This window comes from Cuculus canorus, chromosome 13 (assembly GCF_017976375.1).
Source record: "Cuculus canorus isolate bCucCan1 chromosome 13, bCucCan1.pri, whole genome shotgun sequence".
Taxonomy (NCBI): domain Eukaryota; kingdom Metazoa; phylum Chordata; class Aves; order Cuculiformes; family Cuculidae; genus Cuculus; species Cuculus canorus.
In genome coordinates, this window is record NC_071413.1 from 1,718,746 (window position 1) to 1,730,000 (window position 11,255).

General features: G+C 38.4%; 1 long non-coding RNA gene across 2 annotated transcripts in view; it reads right to left on the reverse strand.

Moving 5' to 3' along the window:
- Positions 1-1,324: 1,324 nt before the first annotated feature.
- LOC128853495 (uncharacterized) overlaps positions 1,325-11,255 on the reverse strand; it is a 63,245-nt gene continuing 53,314 nt past the window's right edge. Inside the window, exons 6-10 of one of the 2 annotated variants that reach the window (XR_008452064.1) lie at positions 9,011-9,152; positions 7,289-7,411; positions 6,637-6,820; positions 5,922-6,078; positions 1,325-2,641 (exon numbers count right to left, since the gene is read on the reverse strand). This is a non-coding gene — a long non-coding RNA (uncharacterized LOC128853495). Of the gene's footprint in view, positions 2,642-5,921; positions 6,079-6,636; positions 6,821-7,288; positions 7,501-9,010; positions 9,153-11,255 lie in introns of both variants that reach the window. The other variant, XR_008452065.1, reaches the window with a different exon arrangement.

An 11,255-nucleotide genomic window follows, 5' to 3' on the forward strand; every position in this document is an offset into this window, starting at 1 on the left:
ACTTACAGATTGCAATAGCTATTTTGGTTGATTTTTACATAAACGTGGTATATGCTAAGATATTTTAAAAAAACATAGATTAAATTGTACAGGTTATTCCATTTCTTCACACCAAGGAAATACATATTTTTGTGGATAAAGGATCTAAGTGACCTATGGAAAACATTACTGCCTGTTTGCATTAGAAGACAATTTTAACCTCAAAATTGCTTGCCATTGACTAAAGGAAGACTTGATGATTCTGAAAATAAACGCAGGTTAATAACAATTGTACTGACAGTTCAGTTTCCTTGTGAATAGAAGCTCTGCTAAAGGCCTTCATCCTGTAAACAAGAATAGAACAAAGTCTGTTTACTTATGCCAGGCTTTAGCTCATAAAAATTATCAAAGGTAATTACACCCAGGAAAGTCAGATCAGCATAGATGGTCTAAACAGTTGTCCTTGTGAAACTGCTTTAGCTTTACCTGCCCAGGGATCGAGGATCCTGTTCCATATCATAAGGAATGCTCATGCACAACTGTAGATCCTCTGTAACCACTATGGATAACACGGGTTAGTCCTTCCTTCTCCTTTCTGAAAGCAAAAAAATTTCCATGAGAGCTTATTTTGAGAAGAAAAATGATCTACAGAATTGTAAGTTCATCTATGAGGAGACTTGGATAGGTATAGCTGTACCACGCTCATCTGTTACAACAATCACATCACTAACTGAGTAGTCTGGGCATGAGGCATCTGTTAGGGGACAATCACCTCTTACAAAAATAAACAGCCAGGAATATTCAAGAAGGAAAGAAACAGAAGAATACTTAGGCAGTGTTATACCTGCTCGATAAATCACATTAATTAAATAAAAATGGCCATTGAGAATAAGTCAGCACCCAGCTTTATTAGGTTTCTTTGTAGCTTCTTTGATCTGTACGTTTAGGGTATTTTTTAATGTATTTCATTTAAAATAAAGCCACAGATTAGTCTTGGTGTAATTTTTACCTAGTCAAGTTAAAACACCCTGGAAAAAAGGTGTTTTCAATGGAAAGGCTGACAATGCCTTAAATGTAGTGCTGTGAATGATGGCACCTTGATCAGAGCTGGAGACAGAGTTTAACATGAAATAAGCTACCGAACCAAGTTGTAAAATGACAAGGACTGAGTGAACAGTTTTTAATACAGATAATATTGTTCATGCAGTCTATAAATATAGAATTAAATGTTGACCTCTATTTCCCATGTCAAAAGTCAAAGTCAGTGTCAGCACATATTGTTTTTATTTGTTTCAAGAGAAAAATAGATCAACAACATTAACCTCACAATGAACAGAGAATTGAATGAATTAAAAAGCAGTACCCCATAAATCCCTTTCCTTTTATTGGCACAGTGATAAAAATGCCTGAGGCTCAGAGGAAAAGGGTAGTCTCAGACACTAGTCTGAGGTGCTCCGCGTACGCAGAGCTTTGCCTCACGTGCTAAAACAGAGGAACAGAGATATTAAGATTCGTACTTCTCATATAGCGCACAATATCCATCAAACCGCATCATAGCATCCTGCAAAACACAACATGTCAGATATCCGTAAGACAAACAGGTCATCACAAGATTATTTTAAAGCAACATTAGCCTCCCACTTATATTTGAAAAGACATTCCGCAAAATAAACATGCAAAAAAGACCTCATTCCATACTGTCCACACTTGTGGTACACCAATAATTTAAGACACCACCATGATTCCATTGTGTTTAGAGTGTAACACACATCCTCGATGAGCTCTCTCTTTGGATTGTGGCTCTTTGTGACAGGACTCAGAAATATGACAATTTTCTCCCATTTAAAAAGCAGGTTTTTTCCAAAACACCTCATAATAATAAAGGCCTCTATTTCACAATGCCATAGTAAATTTGACAGTTAACTAAAATGAGCAGTTCCAATTGCAAATTCAGTTTAATTACTGATTTTTAATGCTGCATAATTAAACTAAAAATGTTCTAAAAAATTCACACAGTCAAGACCAGGACAGAAACAGAAGCGTTTTCAGATAGGTTTAGGGGTTTTGAATCAGTTTCTAGAGGAACTGACAAAAAGTAACTTTAAGGATGAAGAAGCTTCACAGAAGGAAAGGAATGGCATCATCTGAAAAGTTCAGCTGTTTGGTTTTGTTTACATTTTCTTCTTCTCCTGCAGCCTGTAGCATACACACAACCTCTTCTGGTTTAATGCTCCGACGATTATCTGCTGGCAATGCTGCATCACGTGAACAACATTCTACAGCGTTTGCACTGTGTGGGAAACACACAATAGTAACTAATTACAACGTTTGTCAAAACTGTAGGGTGTTCTGTGGTAGCTTTACTGGAACCAAACGCTGTTTTGTTTCTTGAAATGGGCTGCCTGACTGAGCGCCCCCAGTGAAGTGTAGGCTTGGAGTGAAACCTCGACTCACGCACACTGCTGACGGCTGCTGTGCTGAAGCTAATCTATATCTCAGTGAGAAAAGCCTTCTCTGGCTGAACATTCACAGGGTTTGAAAGAATTTTACAGCTGGCTATAAAGAGCAACTTTTCTGCTCCACATGCATTCACGCAGCTTCTGGGCAGAACCAGTCATGGTGCTTTTCACAGCTGGATGATCAGAGGACTTCTCTATAACTTCTAGTAAAGAAGCAGAGACATATATTTTATTATACTAAAGGGTTATTGGTGTGTAGAGCGATAGCGAACGGCTGTGTAAAGCGAGTCACTTAAGGTCTCGCCAAGCTTGTAAACTTTGCCACGGCTGCACATAGAGAAATAGCGTTCAAACAGGGGAGGCGCTTTTCAAGACCTTAGTTAAATAAATATAATTAACTTGGCTTTAAAGGATCTGCTTTTGATTTGAAGAGTACTGCCTACTGCAGAGAAAAAAAAGATGATGAGTTTGTTTTGAGGGCCTTAAGATGAAGTAAAACAGTTTTTCCCTCTCTTTATGATGATTTGATTCCAAATGTGATCCCTATCTCATTAACCCTGAGCACACAAACAGGAGATACAAAAATGATTGGCACTGCCTCTTGATAGAAACTGATAAAAACAAAGTTTATTTGTAAATAACAGTATCCCAACTCATAATTATCTACAATTTAAAGAATTCAGCAATCAATCCTGAGATACGAACTTCCTGTTTATCATTTTCCCCCTAAACTTTGAAAGCTTTCTTGTGATTGTTGCACAGCTGGGAAAATTCTTGCTCTAAACATCACCCAAAACCGCGGCACAATGGATTGCACAGATACGTGACCTGGGATAAATTAATCAGCTCAGGTCCCAGTGTAGATGCTGTTATGGATTACAAATAGCGTATCTATAGGTCTATGATTTTCAGCAACATTTCATATTCACTTCTGAAATATATAGATACATATTCAGAAGTAATACAGATACATATTCAGAAGCGTTAAACTCACATAGCCTTTTTCTAACAAATCTTTGCTGTTAAATGACAACACCCTAGATTTATCAAAAACCGAAGATATGTTCTGTTTATGCCATGATCATCTACTTAATTTCAGTGAATTCATGAAAAGAAACATAGTTAATGTATTTTTGCTACTATTTCTTATTATTACTATTGCTATTTCAATAATAGTGAAATGCAGAGAAGTCTTTGGTTAGCTGAAATTTTAGCATAAGCTCACAAATCCTCGCACATTTAGCATGCAGATTCCAGTTATGGAGAAGCAAATCAGCAGACAAGCATTGTAACAATCATTAGTTAAAATTCTCTCACATGAGCTACCGCTTTCAGAGCAGAGGAAAACATTCACAAGATTTTACTTCTTGTAATAGCGAATTTGCTCTTAACTAGGATTCAGACCCCAAGTGTTCGGTCTCCTCACAGACATGAATTCTCTTTTAGGGATTCTATCAAAAAGCTCTCCCTGGCAACAAAAAAAATAATAAAAATACATGGTGATAAAATGCATTCAGTCGGTGGGATCGAAAGGTATTGGAACTTGCAACACCAGCTGCAGGAAAAACAACCAGAAGCACAGCTCACCTTCATTTCTTGAAACCAGAGTGAGCTGAGAGGGAATATTATTTTCTATTACAATATGTAATTACTGATTCTTCCTCCATACTTTTTACATCTTATAGACCACGCCTTTAAAAAGACAGATATTTTCGAACTCCCCATTAAAATAATAGCTAGATAGTAATAAAAGATAGACCAATTTAAAATATTGTAAGGCCGTTAAGGACTCACTACTAGAAAAACAGCAGTTAACAGAAGAAATTATACAGCAGATTTTCACGTCTGGGCTTGCAGAAATAGCTTTTGCAACTCCCATGCTTCTCTCTATAAACATCCTCATATTGTCAAGCGTTTCATCTATTTGGAGATAAATAAGGACAAGGACAGAACTACATGTCACTCAAAACCACAAACGTGTTCAATGATATCATGAAAAACTAAAACAGAGCACACATTTGCTACTAAAGGAAAGAGACGGATTCATTAGATCCTACAGTGAAAGCAAGCTGCAAACCAATCCAATTCCAAATTCATCCTTCTCGTTTACACTGTAACATGGTTATGGGTTCACTACAAATCACCTCCAGAGAACGGAATCTCAAGCAATTAAAAAGTGCCAAAATGAATAAAGTGGTCCCAACTGCTATTGCTTTGCTGACGCTGGAGAACAGCGGTGGAAGGGGTTCTGTCACAGCGCTGATACCCTCCAAATGTCGCTGCTGCCGCATTCCTACCCTTCCACTGCCAGCTGAGAAAAACAACTTCTATACATTACTTAATACATCGACAAACCAAAGATTATTATCTTATTTCTTTACCCATTTATGGTTCCAAATTAATGAAATGACATGAGAGTGAAGCCAATGACAACTGCTAATCTGTAAGCAACAACAAGCAAGGAAAAGCTGATAGGAGTACAGCTGTTTTATTTTAATTGAGGAATGATTTTATGTTGGAAGCACTCAATATTCACAGCAAATTAAAAATAATGAAGTGAATTGATACCAATGATATTTTTTTTACCTACTATCCCTTTGTAAATCTATTTCTTCACACAAATTGACATGTCTAATTGATACATACGCTATTATTCCTCATTAGTAGGCTGAATAAAATAATTCTTGATTAAATTTATTGCAATTTGCAATCCAGCATAATGCTTGCAAGCTATAAAAGTCAATCAACAGGAAACAGGAAAAAAACAGATGACATTATTACATCTTATATATAGACAATAACTTCGTGTGTTTCATGGAACCTTCCTAAGCTCATTTCTTCTCAGGAGCCAAGGTCTGTCTCCAGGAGGTCACCTCATTTTTAACATGACCATAAATGTATTTCAGTGCCTGAACATTCTACTAAGGTTTTTTTGGTAAATATCACCTCTAATAAGCAAATTATTTGCGTATTTAGCAATCTGTTAAAAGTTGTCTGGAAGAGTTAGTCATCTACCAACACTCAAACAAAATTACGCAGAGCGGCCGACGATTTCCTTTCTCGGGATTAGGGCATTTGATTTATTTTGTGTTATCACTGCATGAAAAAAGTCCAAGCAAGTAGCAAAAATTCAGAATTTCAATGGAATAAAGGAAATCAATAGCAAATTTAACCAGCAAAATATATATTCTATAATGTAAAATTTCCAACCGAAAAGACAATTGAATCAGTGGCAGCTCAGTCTGTTCTTTATAGCATTATCTTACTCCACACCTCGCCCCAGACTCCACTATTTTGTAAGAAATGCTTTGGTATTATGAAAGGAGCACAGCAGCTATTACGTTACTCTGTTCTCTAAAAACAAGAGAAGTATGTCAGGGCTGGACCATTTCCATGGCCTATCGCTCCTACTGCTCTGGAGAATGCCGGCACGAGATTGCTGCCCTCCCGAACGCTGGGCTTCACACTTGAGAAATAACTTACCCCAAAATGCAGTATATATCCTACTTCAAGCACAGGCACAGAAGAGCCGTGCTACTTTTTGTCATCTTAATACAATTTCTTTTTGAGGAAGAACTTCTGATACCCTGCTTGTGTCTGTGCCCTGATTGTAGAATGTGGCTCAACATCTCCAGAAAAGCTGGAAGAAATGTCTCAAAAAATCAGATATTATTGCACAGGACCACAAAATCAGAATTAAAAATTAAACTGTATTTGAAATGTTTTTCCTTTGTATTATATATCATGTCCTTTATAAGACATTGAATAAAATCTTACTCTGAAAAAAATTATTTCTGGTTCAAATCCAAGTTCAGTTTATAGAACTGATGGGGCAGCTGCCATGTAAAGCTTAAAAAAAGAAATTAATAGGCTTGCACACGTAACTGAAATTATGGTATAGATTTCCAAGGTGTGTCCTCTTCAAAAAATAATCTGGATTTTATTCTAAAAATATTCTAGATTAACAATTGTATTTTTATATAACGTTATTAGATTCATTAACATTTTTTGTTGATACTTAAGATTCTTGATCAAATCTTAGTAAAAAGCAATATATATGGGTTCAGAGACCACTGATATTTTAAAACCAATCCTTATGTTCCAAAAATAAGAGGAGAACTTGATCAGGAACATAAGCAAGTTTGGGGGGATTCACTGCCTATTTGATACTTATTATTCAGCACAGCAGACAACCTACCTGCCAGCACGAAGGTAGCAGATCCCTGTACCAACCAAAGAGCGCCTTCCAAAGGCTGCTAGAAAGTGGCCCAACAGGGAGCCCGAAGAAGCAGGGGTGTCTTTCCTAGTGTGCTTAGGAATGTGCCATTTCCGAGACAGTGCCGTCACCAGGACCTGCTCCTGTCCTCCACACCCAAGATCACCTTTAATGGTGACAAAAAGAATTTCCAAGAAAACAAAGAAAAGAAAGAATTTCCAAAGAATTTCCAACAAAGCAAAAGAAATCAGGAGCTATGGCAACCCCTAAGCGTTATTTAAGCTGAATTCTAAACCGTGCATTTAGCCTCCGCTATCAAAAGCGGCTCATTCATTAAATGTTTCCGGCCTATTTCTCTGGGCAACATTTGAAAAACAGCACTCACGCCCCGTTCATCCATTCAGATTCGGGGCGATGTCCGGGTCTACACCCACCCAAGGTCTACACCCACCCAAGGTCTACACCCACCCAGAGTGAAGGCCACCGGCAGCTGTGCGGTGGGCAGTCACCATCCACCCACAGAAACCATGGCTGTAAGGGACAAGTCCTCACCGCATGATCTCCCTGACCCCAGGATCCAAGCTGACGCAGCGCTGAGGGTAGCGCCCATTCGAGGGGAATAACAAAGACTTACGTAGTCTCTGCGACACCTCTGGTAGGGCTCCCAGGGCTCCTCCTTTTGGCCACTGCTGCAGAGCCACAAAGCAGATTTACGTATTTCAACACACGTTATCTTGTCATCTCTTTTAATCCAGAACTACCACGTGAAGAAAACATGATGCAAAAGATGATGATCAGCCTCAAATATACCATTTTCTTTCAGCTCCAACAAACCCAATAGGAAGACTGTTTCATAAATGAGAACAACAAATTGAAATTCAATAATTCAGTTAGTCCATGCATATTGAAATAGAATTATATACACACACCCGTAATATAATTCTACTATACACATGTACATGCGTAGTGAGGGAGGATCTACTGCCTCCACATATGTACTATTTCTACTATAAAGCTTAGGTAAGTCAGTACTGTAAAATCACAGCTCTCTCAAGTTTAAGGATATTCTGCTTAAGATGCTTTTAGCTGCAAACGTTCCAAATCACTACATTTATAACAGATTTGTGCTTTTTAAATCTTAATAACATCTCAAATGAGTAAAAAAAAATAACAAATATTCACTCACTTTATCATCATTACCATCAGAGAACACAAAGGTATTAAATTCCAGTTGAGTCTATACCAAAAGGAAACCCACACATTAATATCCGCAATTTGATACCCATTCCAAACACAAGAAGTAACAAATTTGGTGACAAAGCTGTCAAAATATGTTCCGCAAATACATTGGCAAGAGATCTGGACATACTAAAGAAATTCAGTGAAACAAAATAGGTGCCAAATGGGGATGTTTGACAGAGCGTTCAAAAATACATTTAGACCAAAGCAGGAACACATCCAACAGAGAGATTCTCTACATAAATTATCATGAAACTATTAGAAATAATTGGCCAGCGATTTCAAAATATTACATATACTTTTAATGTTATCAAAGATCTGTGTCGTGAAGCATGTGTGATTTCTTGGCGATTTAATTTTTGGCCACGCAACAGCGCTTTTAGACGTGAGTGAAAATACTATATCCCATACTGTAAGTCAATCTGTAGTCTTTGAAAGTGTGTCGAGCTTCCAAATGCTTTGAAAGGCTGCTGGGGAAACACTACCACAGCCTGAACGCTCTGCAAGGCTGCAGAGTTTTACTCAGCCACACAGATGCCTCCCTGCAAAGCTGAAGAGCCCCTAGATATCGAAATTGTTGGGACCAGCCTCCTCAAGGGCGCGCAGTGGTGTCACAGCCGACCCTGTCAGCGTAGGCACCAGTCCTCGCGGCGGGTATCGCAGTGCCCATACGTGCTGGTGCACTTCTATGTCACGGCTAAAGGTAAAGAGGTACAGCAGGACCTATGTGTTCTGCAAGTCTAACAGGAGAACATTAATTTATACACAATTCCGTATTACAGGTATCAACAAAATTAAGTCAACTCAACATTTCCAAGAGCTTCTTTGCAGATAACCACTGCAGTCCCTGCTCTGCGCTTCAGCCGGATGCGTGCTGGTGAATTAAGAGGAGAACGGGAGATGCTGCCCTGCAGAGCTGCCTATTCACACCTTTCACATGCAGGAAATTCAAATTACTATTGTGTAACTGTGATCTGGGCCTCCCATTAGGGCACTGAGCCAAGCCAATAATATTTGTCTTATGTTTGCTCTCCAAAATTTGTTGCTTGTTTTAAAAACATTTTTATACGCGTATCATGAAATTCCCCCGTTATTATCCTAAATCAAAGAAACTCACCCTGAACTTGAGGCAGAACAAGGCAAGACTTGTGATTGTCCTTAACTCCTGGCAAGCTCATTCCTTACACTTGAAATGAGCCTCTCCAACAGCCCTCTCCCACACAGATGAGCTTTTTCCCAGTGCAGAAAGATCAATTTTCCTGAACAACCAAAAAGAAAAAGGCTCTGAGATATAACTTTAATAGTCGATAACTCCATTTATTCAATTGCAATGAGAACTTTCCAGAAAAGCCTTGTCCAGTGCACGCTGTTACGTCTCCTTATTCATTTTGACATCCCCGAGGGCTGCTGTCAGTGCCCTCCGTCGCTCCCTCCATCCCTCCCAGGGCACTCCCGTGCTGCCGGTGGGCTCCTGCGTGACCCTGGGGCAGCTCTGGGAGCAGGGCAAGGAAAAGCTCCAACTAGAAAGTGGCAAAAATTTTACAGTTGTCTTTAGTCCTGGGCAAAACATTCCAGATTTGGACAGAAACTTTAAAAACTATATACCAGCATAGATAATTTTTTAAAAATTTATTGTTTTAAGCTCAATTCTGTCAAAGAATCTTTTTTTTTTTCACCTTTGTATTATGCCTTTTAAAACTGGTTGTTAATCTTTAAAACAGGCAAATTTTTTGCTAGACAAATGAATTTACTAAAAAACTTACTATCGGCAACGCAGCCTGAGTTACCGCAATGGGCATTTTTTCTTCTGCAAGAGCTCTTCAAATTTAATACCCCGTTAAGCAGTATTAACTTTTAAGTTGCCATAAAATCAAACAATTGCATTTATTAATTTGCTTTAATTACCAGGCACAGATAAGCATATGTCCTACTTCGTCTGGGAAAATCTGAATGCACACCTGCTCCAATAAACAGCCTTTAAAAGGAGACGTGAGGGAAATATTTGACTTACATTTCCCTGTTCCAACATACCATTTTTAAAAAGCACTTTCAGCACCGAACCAGGCCCTTACAGTTAAGGCATTTTACAAGATGATACTGAGCTATGTTTCCTGTCTATGAAGAAGGCACCAGCATATAAAATGGTAGTGAATTTGCATTACCTCCAATCCATCATTCTTTGAGTGCGCAGGAAAAACTGTGAGACCTGCTGCAACAAAGCACAGCCTTGTGTTGACAGATTCTTATTTAAGTGACTGTGAATACAACAATTCCACAAATAATTTGTCAAGTGTGTGGCTGAACTAGCTCTGAACCCTGATAAATACCAACTCTCCTCACTGCTACAAAGGCATGATGTTCTGTGTGCGGGCAGTGAGTAACAAGCACCAGGATTTAACAATCGATGCTACTATATTTCTCTTTTCTTTGTGGTTAAAAAAAACCTTGAAGGGTGGCTCTTTCAGCGGTGTTAAGCGTTAGCGGTGGCTCTGCCTTCCAAATCGAAGTAATACACTGCAGGCTGAGGCGGAAGGAAAGAGCACGCTGCATCCATTTCTAGCGGCATTTAAAACATATGTTTGGCGTTCTCTGGTGAAAAACGGTCTTTACTGTACAGTTAACAGACTCTTGTTTAATACAGGCTATTATTAAATGGACCTCTTTCAAGTTATGATAATAGGACATCTACTTTGCTGCATTTCTCCTCCTAAGGCATCCATTTGGGTCGGGGTAATTCAAGGGAAGAGTCTCTTTTAGGAAAAATAACGCAAACTCTAGGGGAACACATGTACATATTAATGGGGGGGAAACACTCCTTCCAGGTATTCAATTGAAATTGAGATTGCATTTTTCTATCACGCGGTGCATTCTAAAGGCATTATGGATGTGGGAGAAAAAAATCATTTTTAAAGAAATGTAAATCTAATCAGTCTTGAAGCTAGCAATATATACATAAATGTCTCTCGCAGACATAATTTAGTATGCATTATTAATTTATTTTTCATAAAGCTTTCCAGCTACAAAAAGGATAAGTGGAAATGTGCACCCACATCGACGATAATGCTCATTTGTCAGGCAGGAGTGAACATATTAACAAATTTCCCCCTCCTGAAATCCCAACCTAAAGGATGTTCAGAGTCGTCTTTGCAGAAAGACCAGACGTGCCTATTGCAAATGAGATGATTTCAGACATTTTATTAAAGTACCAATCTTTAATGGAATGTGAACTCCAGGATGCTATTTGCCAGGTAAAACTGTGACAAACCCTGGGCGCTAAAAAAATACAATCGCATAAGTCAATAATATTTTACTTTTGATGACAAAATACCAAGGTCTATAGAAATAATTGTGTGAAACTATTA